This window comes from Crinia signifera, chromosome 4 (assembly GCF_055691185.1).
Source record: "Crinia signifera chromosome 4, ASM5569118v1, whole genome shotgun sequence".
NCBI classification, from domain to species: domain Eukaryota; kingdom Metazoa; phylum Chordata; class Amphibia; order Anura; family Myobatrachidae; genus Crinia; species Crinia signifera.
This window is the reverse complement of record NC_139220.1, coordinates 96,021,329-96,041,541: the sequence shown is the minus strand read 5'-3', so window position 1 is coordinate 96,041,541 and position 20,213 is coordinate 96,021,329. Positions and strand designations below refer to the sequence as shown.

The 20,213-nt window shown below is 46.1% G+C and overlaps 1 protein-coding gene across 3 annotated transcripts in view; it reads left to right on the top strand.

Annotated features, from left to right (window-relative positions):
• Positions 1 to 20,213, top strand: part of LOC146074185 (uncharacterized) — a 49,031-nt gene that overhangs the window by 14,482 nt on the left and 14,336 nt on the right. Inside the window, exon 1 of one of the 3 annotated variants that reach the window (XM_083182016.1) lies at positions 9,660 to 9,778. The exons of 1 other annotated variant lie outside the window; for it this stretch is intronic. The gene's annotated coding sequence lies outside the window, so the exon portion shown is untranslated. Of the gene's footprint in view, positions 1 to 9,659; positions 9,779 to 10,767; positions 10,914 to 20,213 lie in introns of those variants that run through there. One more of the 3 variants, XM_083182015.1, reaches the window with a different exon arrangement.

Sequence of the window (20,213 nt, the reverse complement as noted above, 5' to 3'; positions counted from 1 at the left end):
GGGGGTGCAGCTGCTAGGGTGCCCAGAGCTCAGAGTGGCCCTATTAGCCTGTCAAAGTATCATGTGCTGTATACATTTTTCAGTATAAGATGATAATTAGGGGCCCTTACAAAATTTTGCTATGGGGCCCACATGTATGTAGTTACACCACTGGTTCCAGCTTTTATATTACCCAGTGGTATAGCCTCCTATCTGGTAGCATAAACCACTACCACTAATATGCAATGATGCCCTCTAGCAGATTTTTCCACCGGCCATAATCAGATAAATACCAATTCTCTCAAAAGGCACAGCAATTATAGGGAGGGGTACCAGGGGAACCCTAAACACTAGCAAAGGTGTTGTCTTCTGAAACACTGCATTCCTGACAATAACCCTTTTCTGCTGCATGGATGCGTTGGAAAAAGAGGTACTCTTTACCTAGAACGGCGCCCATCGCGACCATCGCGACCATCGTATGCACTAAAAAACGGGTGCGATGCGATGCCCGCGATGGCCGCGATTTCCCATAGGGATCAATGTTAAAAGTCAGATTGGACGCGATTTTAGTGTTCAATGCCTCAATGCCCGCGATTTTTCCATAGGAAACCATGTTAAATGGGCCACAGAGCCCAAATAGTCACCCTAAAGTCTGAAATGGCCCCCACAATTGTTAACGCCACCCCACGATCAACGTGAACCCGAAGCGTGGCGAGCGCAGCGAGCCCGCGAGGGGCGGCGGTACGCGTCCTCCGACCTTTTCATACCCCCACTATCCACGTCGGCGTGGAGTTGAGAATAGAATAGTATGGCGAGCGCAGCGAGCCACCGAGCCCGAAGCGTGGTGAGCGCAGCGAGCCCCGTGAAGGGACGCTGATACCTTCACAGGTAAACGCGTCCCTTCGCGGGCTTCACAGGTATCCGCGTCCCCGCGCGGGCTCGGTGGCTCGCTGCGCTCGCCACACTATTCTATTCTCATCTCCACGCCGACGTGGATAGTGGGGGTATGAAAAGGTCGGAGGACGCGTACCGCCGCCACACTTCGGGTTCACGTTGATCGTGGGGTGGCGTTAAAAATTGTGGGGGCCATTTAAGACATCAGGGGGACTATTAGGGCTCTGTGGCCCATTTAACATTGTTTCCTATGTAAAAATCGCGGCCATTGAGGCATTTAACACTAAAATCGCGTCCAATCTGACTTTTAACATTGATCCCTATGGGAAAATCGCGGGCATCGCGTCGCACCCGTTTTTTATGTGCATACAATGACCGCGATGCCGTTCTAGGTAAAGAGTACCGAAAAAGAACCTCAACTGTATGCATTAGAGAGTTTTCTCCTCCCCTAAATGGCCTCCCTACAGATGCACATGTGCAGCTCATAATACCATCTGCACGAATTTGGGGGGAACTAACAACCCTTTTTTCCTGTAAAGTGGTAACATGATATAACAAATAATTTTTTTAAAAATAAGATATGAAACACCTTCTGGTGGCAGAGCTGCAACCACCTTACCATTCACCACTTTCACACTTCAAAGGCATGAACCAAATTTCCATTATCCCATTGTTCTTGCCCAAAGTCCTGCAATGACACTTGCTCACCAGCAGGGTTCCACTGGGCCTCTGTCTCTATTTTCATCAAGCTGTTCAGTGGACTTGGTAGCTCTCCCAGACTTGGTAGTTCTCCCGGCTTTTGTATTCCCTTGTCTCCAGGCTCCTGAGACGCCTCTACTGCTGGCCGTTTTCTAACATTATGCCAAGTAATCATCTTCTGCAGCAACGGAAATCACAGCCAAGGATCAGCAGATAAGGTGGTCTGGCAGTCACTGCAGCTACCACCTTTAATGGTTGGCCTCTTACTATCAGGGGTAGTAGGCTCTCCTGGACATCACCATGTATACACACCTGGTCAAACCCCAGATCAACCACGTTAGCAGAGATGATGGTATGTTCACTGCCATTGTCAACTAATGCCAAGATCTCCTGGGTTTCCAACTGTACCATTATACGGAACATGGTGGTCTCTGATGGGGATATGTTTCCAGCAGACATGTTGACCATAGGTCAAGCTGCTTTCCCCGCGCTGCAATCCATGGGTTCACCTGCCTTGGCCAGTCCAGCCATACGGGATGCGGTTAATTTGCCGGCGGTTGGGATCCCGGCGGTCGGAATCCCGACACTGGAATCCCGACTGCCGAAATCCCGAAACTTTCTCCCTCCGTGGGTGTCCACGACACCCATAGAGGGAGAATAAAATAGCGTCCGAGCGTAGCGAGGCACCGGGCCCGCTGCATGGCGAGCGCAGCGAGCCCGCAAGGGGGGGCGATCCATGTCCCCCCCTTGTCGGGATTTCGGCGGTCGGGATTCCAGTGTCGGGATTTCGACCGCCGGGATCCCGACCGCCGGGAAATCGTATCGGATCCCAGCCATACATGATTGGCTTGCCACAGTCAAATCACACAGTGGGAGATGGGGCCTTAGTCTTAGCAACTGGTACCTGGATTCTGGGCTTTGGTACTGGTACAAACCCCTGTGTATCTGTAAGTGCCCATTGTTGCACTGTGCAGTTGTCACAAACCGTGGGTCTCAGCCCCGTCTGAGACCACGTCCATTACCTTCCCGGTGGTCAGCGGTGAGAGTAAGGCCTCTGGTAACTGTCAGCGCCTGGCGAGATGTCCCATGTTTGGCTGATGTTGACCCGTGCAATCGACATGCCGGCACGCTGGAGCCCGCGCGTCATGGGCGCCGCCATGACACATGCGCTCAGCTGACCAGAGGGTCCAATCCCGCGGTCCAGCCAGGGTGACCTCTGACCCGCACACCTGCACACCTCTCAGGTGTACTCACTCTTTCCCTGGACTGATTGGTGCTGCTGACGCTAACCAATCAGTGCGCAGCAAGGGGGATATATTCCGGCTTCTAACTCACAGTCATCGCCTTGAATATGTGTTCATCTGACCTCAGTCCCTCCCGTGTTCAGCTGTTTCCAAAGGCTCCTGGTTATCCGGTCTCCCCGTGTACCTCTCGCAGTTTCCTGCATACTACCTGGTTTGTCATCTCCAGAAGACTCCTGCCATTCCACTCTGCAGTCGAGTATTACTCCTGTTACCATCTTTACCTGGCATACCATCTCCAGAAGCCTCCTGCAAAATAACCATCGTGCAGTTGAGTGATCTCATCGACCCTGCTGTCGACATCAGTGTTGACACTTTCACACTGTGCCCTCCAGAGACTATTCCAATCCCCAGTGTCTTCAATATCACTACCACCCTCCGCCTACGTCCAGAGGACCAGGGCAGAGGGCCGCGACCTGCCTGTCAGACGCAGCGAAGTCCATATCCCCTTGCGGGGGTCTCTGGTGAATACCGCTGGCAGGTTAGACTCCGCGCCTCTGTTTCTGGTTTCAGCCAACACTCTGGTACGCAAGGCAGTGCCTCTGTGCATGTCATTCATCAGGCCTCCGGCCTTCCGCTACACAGCGCCCTCCACTGGTCCACCACGGTCAGGGTCGGGAACACAACAGACCCAGAACCTGACAGTATATTCAAGGCCGATGGACTCGGCCCAAGACCCAAGTGTGGGACCAGCGGTTCTTCAAAATGTTGCTGCCAGAATGGAGACCCAAGAAGCTACTCAGCAGCAGGTGATTAAATTCTTACAAGATGTATCCAGTCGGTTGGACACCCTGCAACAGTCCCTGTCGACTTCTGTGTCAACCACTACCGTAAGATCAGCAACACCAGCTTTATCATCCCGTCTCCACCTGCCAGCACCCACCAAATACGATGGTGACCCCAAGACCTGCAGAGGGTTTATCAACCAGTGCCAAATTCAGTTCGAATTGGTTCCTCATAATTTTCCTACGGCCAGAATTAAAATCGCATACATGGTGTCATTATTAACTGGCTCGGCCCTGAAGTGGGTATCACCCTTATGGGAAAAAGCAGATCCTCTGCTGACAGACTATGACCAATTCCTCCTGACCTTCCGCCGCATATTCGACTTGCCAGGTCGACCCGTGTCAGCAGCTACTGACATCCTCCAGGTCAAGCAAGGGTCCCGCCCCATGGGGCAGTATGTAATCCACTTTCAAACTCTCGCGTCTGAATTACAGTGGAACAATGAAGCCCTGACAGCTGCCTTCTGGTTAGGAGTTTCTGACCGGATCAAAGATGAGCTGGCATCTCGCGACCTTCCTACCCCCTTGGAAGATCTCATATCTCTATGTGTCAAGATTGATCTACGTCTTCGTGAGAGAGGACTAGAAAAACACAAGAAGTTAATTCCCAAAGTTTCTCCCAAGATTCGTTCTGAGTCTCCTACGCGTGAAGAACCAATGCAAGTGGGTAGATCACGACTGACTCCCGAAGAACGCACCCGTAGGCAGCGCAATCGCCTGTGCATATATTGTGCTGCTCCTAGCCATTTCATTAACAATTGTCCCGAGCGTTCGGGAAACGACCGGGCCTAACCTGCAAGGGAGGAGTCAGGTTGGGTCAAGTGGCAAAATCTCCTCCAGAATATGACTTTGTCTTACCCGTATCTTTGAATACCCCTACTGGTACCCATTCCAGTACCGCCCTGGCAGACTCCGGCTCGGCCGGGAACTTTATTTCTCAGGACCTGGTTACTAAACTGAAGATTCCAATGGAACCATTAGTTCCACACCTAGCTGTGACAGCAGTTGACGGCAGCAGAATCCCAGGCAGTGAGGTTCGCTTCTGTACCAGTCTCCTCACCCTCAGAGTCGGCATGCTGCACCAGGAACAGATCAAATTTCTCGTTATTCCCAAATCTTCTTATGAAATCGTCCTTGGTCTTCCCTGGTTTCGTCTTCATAACCCAAACATCAATTGGAAGACGCTACAAATCGAGCAATGGAGTTCTCATTGCCAACAGCAGTGTATCAAGTCAGTGGTGCCCACTCGTTCAGCCAATGTAAAAATTCTTCCTGGCCTCCCTGAAGTCTATAGTGAATTCGCTGATGTGTTCTGCGAGCAGTCCGCTGATATTCTTCCTCCTCATCGTCATTGGGACTGTAAAATTGACCTTCTCTCAGAGAAATTCCCCCCTAAAGGTCGAACTTACCCATTGTCCGTTCCTGAGACACAAGCCATGTCGGCATACATACAAGAGAATCTTCAGAAAGGCTTCATCCGGCGCTCAAGTTCACCAGCAGGTGCAGGTTTCTTTTTTGTAAAGAAAAAAGATGGAGGCCTCCGCCCGTGCATCGATTACCGGGGTTTAAACAGTATCACAGTCAAGAACAGTTACCCGCTTCCCCTTATTACAGAACTTTTTGACCGAGTGCGAGGTGCCCAGGTCTTCACCAAGTTGGATCTCCGTGGGGCATACAACTTAATAAGAATCCGTGAAGGTGACGAGTGGAAGACCGCATTTAACACCCGGGATGGTCATTACGAGTACCTGGTAATGCCTTTCGGTCTTTGTAATGCCCCAGCAGTATTCCAGCAATTTGTAAACGAGGTCTTCAGGGACATGCTCTACGTTTGCCTTGTGGTATACCTCGATGACATCCTCATTTTTTCAAAAGACTTATCCTCTCATCGAACTCAGGTCAAGGAAGTATTGTCTCGCCTTCGCAGAAACAAACTGTATGGCAAAATCTCCAAATGTACTTTCGAAGTCCCTTCTGTGCCCTTCCTCGGATACATCATTTCTGGCTTCGACCTACGTATGGATCCAGAGAAGTTAGAGGCTATTAATGGGTGGTCACAACCCACTTCCCTCAAAGCAGTCCAACGCTTCATAGGGTTTTCCAACTACTACAGGAAATTCATTCGAGGCTTCTCCACGCTGATTGCACCCATCACCGCACTCACAAAAAAAGGGGCTAATCCAGCCAACTGGCCCTCAGAAGCCATCGCAGCCTTCCAGTTTTTAAAACAAGCTTTTGTCACTGCTCCTATCCTGTCCCAGCCTGATGTCGACAAACCATTTTTTCTTGAGGTAGATGCCTCTCACATAGGAGTCGGTGCTGTACTCTCTCAAAAGAACAGTGATGAAAAACTCCACCCCTGTGGGTTCTTCTCTCGCAAGTTTCTTCCAGCAGAAAGAAATTACTCTATTGGAGACCAAGAATTACTGGCCATCAAATTAGCTCTCGAAGAATGGAGATATCTTTTAGAAGGTGCCAAGTTTCCCGTGACGATCTTCACAGATCATAAAAACCTCCTGTACCTCCAGTCTGCCCAGTGTATGAACCCTCGACAGGCTCGTTGCTCCTTGTTTTTCTCTCGTTTTTCTTTCAAGTTGTTATATCGTCCTGGCACTCAGAATGTGAAAGCGGATGCCTTATCACGTTCCATGCAAGAAGATTCTGACCTACAGGAAAATCGGCCCATTCTGGACCCCATCGCCTTTGCTCCCACTCAGGTGTCGCCTGTGCCTCCTCCTGGTAAAATCTTCGTTCCCACTGAATTACGTCAGAAGCTTCTTTCCTGGGCTCACAAGTCATTATTCTCTGGGCATCCTGGCGCTCAAGGGACATTAAAAATTCTTCAGAGATCCTATTGGTGGCCGCAGATTGGCAAAGAAGTAAAAGAGTTCGTGGCATCATGTCCAGAATGTGCACAGCACAAAGTATCCCGACAAGCCCCAGCCGGCCAGCTCCATCCTCTGTCCGTTCCATCTCGTCCCTGGACTCACATCTCAATGGACTTTATCTGTGACTTACCCAAATCCCAAGAGTACAACACCATATGGGTAATAGTTGACAGGTTTTCCAAGATGGCCCGATTCATCCCATTACCCGGCCTACCGTCCGCTCCCACTCTGGCTCAGCTGTTTGTTCAGCACATCTTTAGAAGTCATGGCTTGCCTAGCGAAATTGTGTCCGATCGGGGGGTACAATTTGTGGCAAGGTTCTGGAGAGCTCTGTCTAATGCATTCCAAATCAAATTAAAGTTTTCTTCAGGCTATCATCCCCAGTCCAACGGTCAGACAGAAAGGGTGAACCAAGACCTGGAGACCTTCCTTCGTCTTTATATATCATCCTCGCAAGATGACTGGTCGAGACTCCTCCCGTGGGCAGAATTTGCTCATAATTTCAGGTACCATACAACCACTGGTCATTCCCCTTTCTTTATAGTCTATGGACAAAACCCCCGGGCCCCCAATTTTGAAATGTTACCAGCGATAGAGGTACCTGCAGCCGCAGCAGCCATTAACCATTTCTCTCAAATCTGGCGAGAGGTTCATTCCAACATCACGAAAGCCTCAACAAGGTATAAATTCTTTGCAGATCGCAAGAGAAGAGCTGTTCCGGAGTTGCACCCAGGAGATAGAGTGTGGCTTTCCACACGGAATCTCAGACTGAGAGTTCCCTCTATGAAATTTGCTCCCAGATTCATCGGTCCCTATACGGTTCTACAAAGGATCAATCCTGTCGCATACGAACTGAAGTTGCCCAAGTCTTTACGCATCCCCAACTCATTTCACATCTCGTTGTTACGTCCTCTCATCCTGAATCGCTTCCATACTTCCTCACCCTCACTACCCAAAGTTCAAACCAGCAGGGGAGTAGAATTCGAGATTAACAAAATTGTTGATTCTCGTCGGAGGTATGGGCATCTCCAATATCTCGTTGATTGGAGAGGATATGGTCCTGAGGAGAGGAGTTGGGCAGACGCAGAAGATGTACATGCCCCCCGACTAATCAAAGTATTTCACGAAGAGAACCCGTCCAAGCCTAAAGGGTGTTCGGTGCCCACCCTAAAGGGGGGGGGTACTGTCACAAACCGTGGGTCTCAGCCCCGTCTGAGACCACGTCCATTACCTTCCCGGTGGTCAGCGGTGAGAGTAAGGCCTCTGGTAACTGTCAGCGCCTGGCGAGATGTCCCATGTTTGGCTGGTGTTGACCCGTGCAATCGACATGCCGGCACGCTGGAGCCCGCGCGTCATGGGCGCCGCCATGACACATGCGCTCAGCTGACCAGAGGGTCCAATCCCGCGGTCCAGCCAGGGTGACCTCTGACCCGCACACCTGCACACCTCTCAGGTGTACTCACTCTTTCCCTGGACTGATTGGTGCTGCTGACGCTAACCAATCAGTGCGCAGCAAGGGGGATATATTCCGGCTTCTAACTCACAGTCATCGCCTTGAATATGTGTTCATCTGACCTCAGTCCCTCCCGTGTTCAGCTGTTTCCAAAGGCTCCTGGTTATCCGGTCTCCCCGTGTACCTCTCGCAGTTTCCTGCATACTACCTGGTTTGTCATCTCCAGAAGACTCCTGCCATTCCACTCTGCAGTCGAGTATTACTCCTGTTACCATCTTTACCTGGCATACCATCTCCAGAAGCCTCCTGCAAAATAACCATCGTGCAGTTGAGTGATCTCATCGACCCTGCTGTCGACATCAGTGTTGACACTTTCACACTGTGCCCTCCAGAGACTATTCCAATCCCCAGTGTCTTCAATATCACTACCACCCTCCGCCTACGTCCAGAGGACCAGGGCAGAGGGCCGCGACCTGCCTGTCAGACGCAGCGAAGTCCATATCCCCTTGCGGGGGTCTCTGGTGAATACCGCTGGCAGGTTAGACTCCGCGCCTCTGTTTCTGGTTTCAGCCAACACTCTGGTACGCAAGGCAGTGCCTCTGTGCATGTCATTCATCAGGCCTCCGGCCTTCCGCTACACAGCGCCCTCCACTGGTCCACCACGGTCAGGGTCGGGAACACAACAGACCCAGAACCTGACAGCAGTCTAATACTCACATATCATGTTCAGTGTGACCATCTCTACAATTTCCAATGCAGAGTTTTGATCTGGTTGTAACCAGGCTTTAGTTAGCTGGGTCAATGGACGCATACAGCCACCAGGCATGAAACTCTTGGGTTTTGCTGGGCTGTCGCCACAATCCTGCTGTGTGTGGAAGGCCAGGTTAGGCATGTGCCTCAACCACAGTCATATTAATCATGAATGTTAATGGTTAATGGCACCAACATTTCACATTCACACAGGTTTACTTAATATTTATTAACAGTTTCTTGTATAGAGCAGCAAATTCCATTACGTTTTACAGTTGGAAACATTCATAAAAAAACTGGGTAGTTACAGACAGTAAAAAGCTAGGAGGGCCCTTACAGTCTATATTCCTAATTGCATTCTAATACATTTTGTAACCTACATTTACAGCCTCCCCCTAGGTGTTCCCCTGCACGCAGGGACTGTTTTGAGCCACCTCATGTTCGGGCTGTGCGCCTAGGTGGTGTCGATAATGAATTAACTGTTGGAGAATTGCTGCTGGTAGTCATGCTGGCATTAGGATCCTATAAGAATCCCAACAGTTTGTCCCCTAAACTTTGCAGCATTACACTTTGCTCACATATAGCTAAGTTTTGCTGTTCCAAAAGCCATAGAAATTTACCTTGTTTGTCCTTCGTGTTGCCGCACATTGTCCTGCTTCATTTGTTTTAGGCAATTGGCCATTCTGGTTAATTCATTGCCTAACCCCACCATGTGTTTATTTTGATGCCGGCTGGAATTTGCACTTGTATCAGCTTGTTGAACCTGGATACATAGCATTTGTATCTGTTAAGTTTGAAATAACAAAATTTTCAACCAGTATGAAGGGTCTGGCTGAGGTGGAGGGTAAATACTGCCTAAGAGTGGTGTGGTAGGGGGTACGATGGGTGTTGCTTAGCATTTGTGGTGGTCTAGCAATCAGGTTCAAAATGATCATTTGCTCCTGATGCAGGACACCATCATAGTCATCAGTGAACAGTGGCTGTCGTCTGCTTCCCTGCTGTTCTGAGGCTAAACAAGAGAGAAGAAGGGTAAGTATTGCTTCAAATATATATAAATAGATGTACAATGGAACAAATTTACACTTGCACTAAGTGTTTACTGTTTTTTCCACTAGCACTATCTCTTTAATATTTCAATTACATTTCATCATCTTTTTCACTCTTCGGCTTCCTATCAACGTGCGCAGCACTAGAGGTATTACATGCCATGTAGCTATGTCAAGAGAATTACTGTACCACAGAGATGGAATAACAGAATGGAGGGGGGCAACGCAGTGTAATGAGTACAATTGGCTGTCTGCAAGAGGTGTGGCCACATGTCAGCAAACAAAACAGTCAGATATATGTCGGCCACTGGGAATCTCCCCACTTGGCCGGCTCCACCTCTGTGAAAAACAATGGATTAGTGTTCTGACAATTACATCATACATTTCTAAAAAATAAAAACAAAACCCCAAAAAATAGAACTTTGGACACATGGGGGCATATATGTGAAGAACATGACTCTGCAGCTCCACCTCTGGAGGTATGACCATTTTAAGGTTAAAATAGGTCAGAAAAATGCAAGTGTTCTCTGTCCTGCGAATAGTGCCCTCACAGTTCACAGCATCAACTATTTGCCCCAAATGGGGTGGTTTTGGGGCCAAAAAGCAAATTGTGGTGAACTTAACGATGCAGGCAGTTTTTGTCTTGCATCTCTAGGGGGCCCCCTCATCACTATCTGCAGAGCTAACATTGTCCTACAGAGCAGGCACCTGCTCTCCCTGCCTCTCTGGACCAGCATATTCATGTCAGATCAGCCTCAAAATGTTGGTATACAATGTTCTGTTATTGAAAATAACAAATAAGCCCCATTTCAAATAAAATACAATTAAATGATAAACAAAATAATACATAATGCCCTTATTAGTAGCAGGTTACACATTGCCTTCACATACACAGCCAAAGTGTGGTTAGTAGAACACAGGAAAACAGGATGCTGCCAGCATATTTTGTAACAAATGGAAGATTAAGAAATCGTTGGTACGCAGTCAGTGAGCCAGCATATGACTGCGGTTTCAAATTACTGTATTATACCTCCTGTCCCCGCCTTTGTCACCCAACATTGATCACTACACTTTATTTCTCATCGGCAACTAAACCTGGCAACATTAAATACACTAAGGTAAGTACTTCAACAAGTTATTTATATCAGTATCGCTAGTCAAATGCCTATAACATGTCACAACCTAGAATTATTATTGAATTCCTGTTTAAACACTGCCAAAGTTTGGAAGAAAGAGTATATACCAGTGGTTCCCAAACTGTGTGTGATGTGGCACCCTGTGGTGCCTTGGGACACTTCCATGGGAGCCTCATGTTGGTGGTCCAGGATCAATAATATATTGTATAATAAGGAAAACTATTGTTTGTGGCTTCATATTATAACATTTGTGGACAAACCTTAATTAATCCAATCCCTAACCACAAGATTAACCTTTAGAATGACATTAATACAATGTACTTCCTTTATTTTATTTTCTAAATTTATCAATAAGAAACTTTTGGCTTAGGGGTGCAGTTAATCAAATTCTGATACTTTTGGGTGCCGCGATTCCAAAAAGTTTGGGAACCACTGGTATATACAATTATGTTTGTTTGATTTTTTTTTGTAATGCTTCCTATCTGATATCTGACAATTTTTCATTTGGAAACAAATTTGAATACTGGTCACAGGAATTTGAAACGGTGCCAATAGGCATCAATACCAACATTGTCACCCGCTAAAGGTTCTATTTAGTCCAGTGCAATTATAAATCCAGTGGTGCCCAATTTCTTATTTTATCACAGTTATAAATGAAGGGTTTTTATTTCAGTACTTATTTAAATGTTTACTTTATTTTGTTGTGCAAGAAATAGCTAAAATATATTTTTAAGGTTTTGGCCCTGCATATATACTGTATCTCTGCTAGTGCCTACTAACTAAAGCCTCATACACACTAGGTGATAAAGTAAAAGCTATCATTCTGAAGGGCCTTACTAAGCGATGTTAATGCCCCCTAAGGTCCTCATTAGCTCCCGCTCCCCCTGTCACCTCCAGACCGTCACACTTACCAATGCCGGCATCCCACCAGGTCCCTGTCAATTCCAGTATCAGTGTTGGTCAGTGGCGTAGCACAACGGTGCTGCATTTTTTTGGCCGCTGGCAACCTGCATTGAAGAAGCCTGATCTTCGGGAACTGCTGCATTCAGTCAGTACACTGAGCGCAGTCAGCACAGATAAGGAGGGGATGAGGGAGCAGGTGTCGGGTGGTAAGTGAAGGGGGGGTGGGGAACCTGACTGGAGATCAGTTCCGGGCCCCAAAATTCCTAGTGGCAGCCCTGAATGGGAGTTCTATCGAAGATGGGATGTTGCTGCGGGCAACCAATAGATAGAATCTGATTGGTTGCCCGTAGCAACATCCCATCTTCAACAGAACTCACATCTTATTAAATAATACCCTTAGGGCTAGGTGTATCAAGCTTAAAAAAGGAAAAAAAATGGAGAGTGAGGCATGTATTATGTCAATTCTCCCACATATCCTATTATTGCTAAGGTGATTTAAATCATGTTTTCATTAAAGTTATTATTCATCGAGGATCATAGTGTGCAGATGTGAATGTGGGTTACTGTAATATTATATACCCAAGTAAGGTGGGTCGTGTAAGGGATAACAGTAAGGTTGGGTCCGTATGTGCTAAATACGTGACCATGTGACATTTGTTAATTAAACTGATATACAGTATAAGGAATAACCAATGAGCGAGTCCTATTAGTGACTTATATGAAGTGACAGTGAGTCATTGTGTCTAAAATGTGATGGAACTTGATGGAACGCGGGTGACCTGAGCTTTGACAATTGGTGAAAAAAAAAAAAACTTGCTTAGCAGTGATGGTGTGAACGTGTGAACAGCAAAATAAAGGGGAAATGGAAGAAAGTGATAAGAATTGCCAACGTACATGCCAAACACATCAACCCTACAATTAGAATTATCACTTCCCTATATGAATCATTAACCCAGTTAATGATTACACCACTCTACAATCATAACCATTATCTCATTATATCAGTTATGAACCCAGTTAATTATCACATTGTCTCCAATATTACCTCGGAGACTAGAATAACACTATCCGGATGCCAAACATACTCAAAGCTGGCCATATATGACAAGACTATTTCCCATAGAGGATAATAGCCCTTCATTACATTAATAAATTATAAGCAACGGTACTTGTTTCCCTAGCAGGGCGCCCACGCATTGCATCACGTATAGTAGTAGCATGCGATGCAATGCTATTTTCCCGTTCTGGCTCCCTGTCATTCCCGCCCCCTGTCAGATCCTCTCAGAAATCACTCTGAGGTGATATTCTGTCGTGAGAAGAAGCATACCTCAGAGCTGGTCGTGATTTTTGGTGATTCTTTACTGTGTTATTGCGATTATCGAGATGGCTGGATTTATTAACGTATTCTCGCTGCCGCAGACGGAGGAGGAGGCTGTGGCCTTTTTCCAAGCTCATGATCTGCTTCCGGTGGCGCAGAATTGTGCAAATGGGCATGCCATGCGCCTTTCTTTAAAGTAGTCAATGTGGCGCTGCCATGTGAAAGTGTGTCGGCTGAAGGTGAGCCTGAGAGCGGCACACTGGTTTCCAGGGTGCCACTTGTCGATTGTGACCATGCTGCAGTTCATTTATTCGTGGGCCCAGGAGCTCACCTCTGTCGAATATTGCAGCCAGCAGCTGGATATATAAAAAAAAAAAAAAAGGCTGTCCTGTATAACCGCTGGATGCATGAGGCATACGCCACGGACATAATGACGCAGCCCCAGTGGAGGATTGGTGGTCCTGGCCACATAGTTAAAGTGGACAAGACCCTTTTCGTGAAGAGGAAAAACAATGCTGGCCGCATTCTTCCACAGCAGTGCATTTTTGGAGGGATATGCCGGGAGACATGACAGTGCTTCCTGGAAATGGTGCCCAGGCGTAATGCCACAACCTTAATGGACTGCATCCAGCAGAATATAGAGCGGTGTACCATGATTTATACAGACTGCTGGAGGGCATATTCTACCGCCCAACGCGAACTGGCTGGATATCATGATTTCACGGTGAACCACCGGTTCAATTTTATTGATCCGGATACAGTGGTCCACACCCAAAACGTGGTAAAACTTTGGGGTGCATGTATGTGGCGGAATAAGCACCAAAGAGGCACTGCGCATCATGAGCTGCAGTCATACCTTACAGAGTTCATGCGGCGCAAAACTTTGGGAGCTCAGGACCCTTTCCTCATTGAGGCCCTGAAGCTCCTCCCAAAGGACGATTAATAATGTTTTTATTTTTTATGTTCCATGTATTCTTCTTGTTGTTTAATCATTAATGTTTCTGATGTCAAAGTTGTTATATTTTAATGATTAATGCATGTTCTTAATTATTTATGCTACATGAATCAAATTATTTCAGTAAATTAGTTATTAGTTAACACATGTCGTCATTACTGTGTCAGCTGTATGAATTTGCAGGTGTGAATGTGTTCCTAAAACACCAGCAGTATCCACACCACCCCAAAGTGTGGCGAGCAGCGGCGGAACACGTCCTCCGACCTTTTCATACCCCCACTATCCACGTCGGCGTGGAGTTGATTTTATATAGTGTGGCAAGGGGACGCGGATTACTTTACATGTATTCTGAGTCCCCTCGCGGGGCTTGCCACACTATAAAAATCAACTCCACGCCGACGTGGATAGTGGTGGCATGAAAAAGATGAAGGACGCGTTCCGCGACCCCACGCGGGGCTCGCTGTGCTCACCATGCTTCGTGTTGGCGTTGATACTGGGGGTGACGAAAAACGGTCGACCAAGCTGTGCGGATGTCTTCAGAGCACTGTCATTTACTGTTGTCTGTGTACCTGTATAATCAGTCCTTGTCAAGACTCTAATGTACCCATTTCCTAACACTGTAGGTATTAGTCCAACCGGTGACCGGCACTGAGTGTGCCGACGAGCACACGCTGGGCTGCCCTACAGCTTGCATCCTCCTCACAGGGAGACGCTGCTGACGGTAACAGCGTGTCAGCCTATTAGTAGTGGCTGTGATTTAAACTGTTCAGATACGGACGTGTTATAAACAACTTATCTCACCAAGGCAATGCAATAGCTATATCTATATAATAAGTTGAAGAGTCTGTGTGCGTGTGTGTGTGTGTGCGTGTCCGTCGCATTGCGGACACACCGTGGCACTCAGAGACACCAAATTTGGCAACAAGATACCTCTGGACCCGGTGGTGTGCACCTCGAAGCCGTTTTTGGGAAATTTCACTTAGAATTTTAAAAAACACCAAGTTTTAATTTTCCTTCATTGATGATCTGGGGAAAAGATCGACGATCTGGGAAACCGTGGACGAAGGAACAACTCCACACCTGATTTCATTGCTGTCATTGAGTATGACAGACACATTCTAACATTATGGTGAAGGCTTTAAACAATTAGGAAATAATTGAGGATATACATAGACCACACATAACACACACGTACACATTGTACACACACACACACACACACACACACACACACACACACAGTACACCACATACGCACACATAACACACACATTTATACGTAGAGCACCTCACACACTTAAGCTGTGTACACACGGGGGAGATAGGGGCTGAAATCGCTGGAAACACACCGCATGCAGTACAATACAAATCCATACACACTACAACACACACCCAAAAACAGTACAACAAACACGCAACTCCTGGCTTCAATCAATTCTATGGAGCCGGACCACGATAAAATGGCCGCCCCATAAAGCAGACAGTTATCTTAAACTGTTTGCGGTATGGGGGCGGCCATTTTATCGTGGTCCGTCTGCATAGAATTATTAATTGAAGCCAGGAGGAGAGCCGGGACGCGCAGACAGGTAAGCCTGCGGCGATGGGGGGGTGGCACCGGCGGCCGGGGTGGGGAGGGTACAACACACACCAACATTCACTACAACACACACCCAAAAACAGTACAATACACAGAACACACACTTAAACATTGCACAGATACACACACATAACATACCTCTAACAGCACAACACACACCCACATTCACCACACACACCCAAAAAACAGTACAACACACACAAAACACACATTTAAACTTTGCACAGATACACAAAGACACAACACACACATACTGTATATACATAGCACACCTCACACACTTACGCATTGGACAGATACATACAATATAACACACAAAACCACATACATTACAACACACACACAAAAACAGTACAACACACACAAACACACAGAACACATAAAAAATAATTTGCCGTTTATTTAACAGTCTGTACCGGCAAATAAAAACTGTACCTAATGTACCATTTCTACTTTGTTCCCCATATCCGTCTCTCCAGTTGCACTGCGAAATCTTTGTCCTGGTCAATGCACCCATTGATCAATACAAAGTGGGTACACTACACTCACCCTGTTAGTCAGTTGGATATCAGGCACTGCTCTGCCTTAAGGGTTTCCCAGACTCTTTTGGTTCCTAGATAATGTTTGGTCGATGGGCATGAGCGCTGCATGCATTTGTTTGAATGTTATGAGTGTAAGAAGTTGAAGAATAAGACTGAGATGAAGATTTGTCATGTTATAGTGTACAATTTACTCAATAAATCGTGAAATAAATATGTGTACATAGAAGTACAATTAAGAAATGAAAGTAGGATTAAAAAATAAATTATGATTCAAACTGATAATTGTTTGGATGGCGGAGGGTTGCGAAACAAATCTATAGGTGGAGGGGGTATGGATATTGTGGGCATAATTGGTGTTTGGTACACCTACAGGGGGTACCCAGATGATGAGAAATTTTCACTACAGTGTCACCGTAGGGGGATTTCCAATTGGGGTTCAGGTGGTCTTTTAGGGACCCCTTTACAATTCCGTTGGTCTCTTCTCCTGGAGCCTATGGTCTCCCTCAGTGATTGACTATCATTAAGGGAGACCGTAAGCTCAAGGAGAAGAGACCTACAGGATTGTAAAGGGTCCCTAAAAGACCACCTGGACCCCAATTTGGAATCCCCCTATGGTGACAATGTGACCGTGACACTGTAGTGAAAATCCCATCAATTGAGGGCCCCATGTAGGTGTAACAAACACCAATTATGCCCACAATATCCATACCCCCACCTATAGATTTGTTTCACAACCCACCCCATCCAAACAATTATCAGTTTGAATCAGAACTTATTTTTTAATCCTACTTTCATTTCTTGATTGTACTTCTATGTACACTTAAATTTTTTTCACGATTTATTGAGTAAATTGTACACTTTGTAACATGGCAATTCTTTTTCTCAGTCTTATTCTTCAACTTCTTACACTCAAACCTTATCAATGCACCCATTGATGATTGTGATGGCTGGATCAGTGAATTGGCTCGGCGGGGTAAGTAACGCCCACCCCGGTCCCTTCGCACTCAGCGCCTGTAATTACTCACCCTAGAAACTGTACAATTTGAAAGTATAGAAATGGAGGTGTGGCCACGTCCCTTTCTGATTTTGTACCGATTTCTGACCCTCCAGATGTTGGAGGATATGTCATACAGTAGGTGCTAAATCTCAGGAGTGGATGTGGAATTCATCAACACATACAAGTTATCAACTCCGGAGCGTTGTGTTTAAACAACAACACCACACCTGATTTCATTGCCGTCATTGAGTATCAATGCAAACACATTCTAACATTATGGTGGAATCTATAACAAATTACAATCTTAGGTCTTTGGCACAGCATATTGTAAGATGGCATTTTTCAGCAATTTTGAAAATAAAGAAACCCCAAGGGTTTCCCGGGCAACGCCGGGCGGGTCAGCTAGTAATAGCAATATATGCTTATAGCTATATAGCATTTAGGAAGTGGCTGTATTGTAATTACCATTAACTTAACATCAAACAGTTGAGAGAGCAGTTACTGTTACAATACAAATCACCAGTGTTTGATTGTGTATAACAGTACTCTTTTACTTTGTATGTGGCGTTTAATAATAGTACACTTATTGGTGCCTCTGCACCGTAAGGAACTACAATAGCCGGCATTACAATACCATCTGACTGAACAGTATTACCATTACTACTGATACCTTCTTGCAATGCGAGTATACAAAGTATCAACAAATATTTAACCACTCAGAATTTTGCAGGACTTAGTAAAATAAGTGACACAGACCTCAGTAAGAATTTGAAGACACCTTTCCTCTATATATAAACAATTAACTAATACCCCTTTCACATTGCAGCTGTAACACGGTATATTGCCGTTTATTTAGTGCTTTAAAACGGTTCCAGCTGCAATGTGAAAGCTACATTGTCAATTTACCGGTTACAGAAAACCGGTATTTTGACACGTGTTAAAAGCCGTTTTCCCTGCAGTCTGAACAGCTCAGAAACGGTATTTGCTACAAATGATAACCACACTTGATCCCCGCCCACAAGCAGGAAAAAAACGGTACTTATGTAGTATCTGGGCTGCCGATTTTTTGATTGTATGCCTTAAGTTAAGGCATACAATCAGATGCGATGCGATGCGATATCGCATCGCATCGCATACGACCATGCGATGCGATGCGATGACCCGATTTTTCCATAGGATTCAATGTTAAAATGGACTGAGTCCATTTTAACATGGAATTCAATGGGAAAAAGGGGTCCTTTTCATTTCCCTACTATCCAAGTGGGCATGGAGTCGGATATAAACCTGTGGCGAGCGTAGCGAGCCACCGAGCCCGAAGCGTGGCGAGCGAAGCGAGCCCCGCGAGGGGACGGTATTCTGTGTCCCCTCGCGGGGCTCGCTACGCTCGCCACGCTTCGGGCTCGGTGGCTCGCTACGCTCGCCACAGGTTTATATCCAACTCCATGCCCACTTGGATAGTAGGGGTATGAAAAGGACCCCTTTTCCCATTGAATTCTATGTTAAAATGGACTCAGTCCATTTTAACATTGAATCCTATGGAAAAATCGGGTCCATCGCATCGCATCGCATCGCATGCGATATGGTCGGGTGCGATGCGATGCGATGGACCCGATTTCAAAATCGGCAGCCCAGTTACTACATAAGTACCAAAAAAACATTTAAAATGACATTGTATGGCTTTCTATGGGTGAAACGGGTTGAATCTGAAAGGTACAAAACGGTATTTAAACTGCAATATACCTTTACATCATGCAATATGAAAGGGGTTTAACTGGCTTTTGACCAGTTTTAAGACACGTTTAGAAAATCGGGATGAAAGCAGGTTTTTGCAATGTGAAAGCAGTATCACTTGGGAAGGAATATTGTAAGGTGTCACCTATTATATTACATTAAGCTTACATTATCATTATTTGACAGTTGCTCTAAGACTCCGCACGTGCATTTTAAAATTGCACTGTATTCACTTGTTTTCATGTTACATGTTGTTTGTTATATTTTGCAGCTTTTAACCAACAAATAATAAAAGGTATATTTTATGACTCTTCTCTTGCAACTGGTGCACCACTAATGACAAACCTGTCTCTTTCCAATTATTAAATCATTACTCCTTTTTTGTCTGTGGTAGCACACCCCTGTGACCTGTGAATACATCCAATTAATCACACAATAGGGGGCCACTTTGTATTTACTACCCTGAGTCTCCCAGTCTTGTGCAACAGACCCCCAATCCCCAGCCTTCCCTTTTTTTTTTTAACCAGCCTGTAACATGTCAGTTAGGAGCTGATTGGTTGATTGTTTATCACTCTCCATTTCATCACTTTTTGAAGCTTGATCACGTTTGTGTCTAAAGTGACCGGATTCAGATATGGAGAGAGTGGTCAATAGGGATGCAAGCAGTGCAATTGCATACCTCCCAACATGACCCTCTCCAGGAGGGACACAATGCTCTGCTCCTGCACTTTTCTCTTAATTAATGATTGCCATCACCTGTGGAGAAACACCTTTCTTATTAGTAAACCTGTTCAACACAGGTGATGGCAATCATGCATCAAGAGAAAAAGTCCAGAAGCAGAGTAATTTGTCCCTCCTGGCATGGGTCATGTTGGGAGGTATGCAATTGTTATCCATTTTGCATATGCTAAAGCTGGGGTAGCCAACCCTAGTCCTCGAGAGCTACCAACAGTGCATGTTTTGCATGTCTCCTCACAGAATCGCAAGTCAGCTAATTAGCTCCATCTGTGTATCTTTTAAAATGTGTCAGTGATTAATGATTGCAGCTGTGCAGCAACTAGGTTGTCTGGAAAATGTGCACGGTTGGTAGCTCTCGAGGGCTAGGGTTGGCTACCACTGTGCTAAAGCCACACTGCACAGCGACAGATTTCAAGCAATGCACAGGCTTTAATATAGAAAAAGTTTAAAACGGGAACTATATGCTAAGCCAGTGATGGCTAACCTTGACACTCCAGCTGT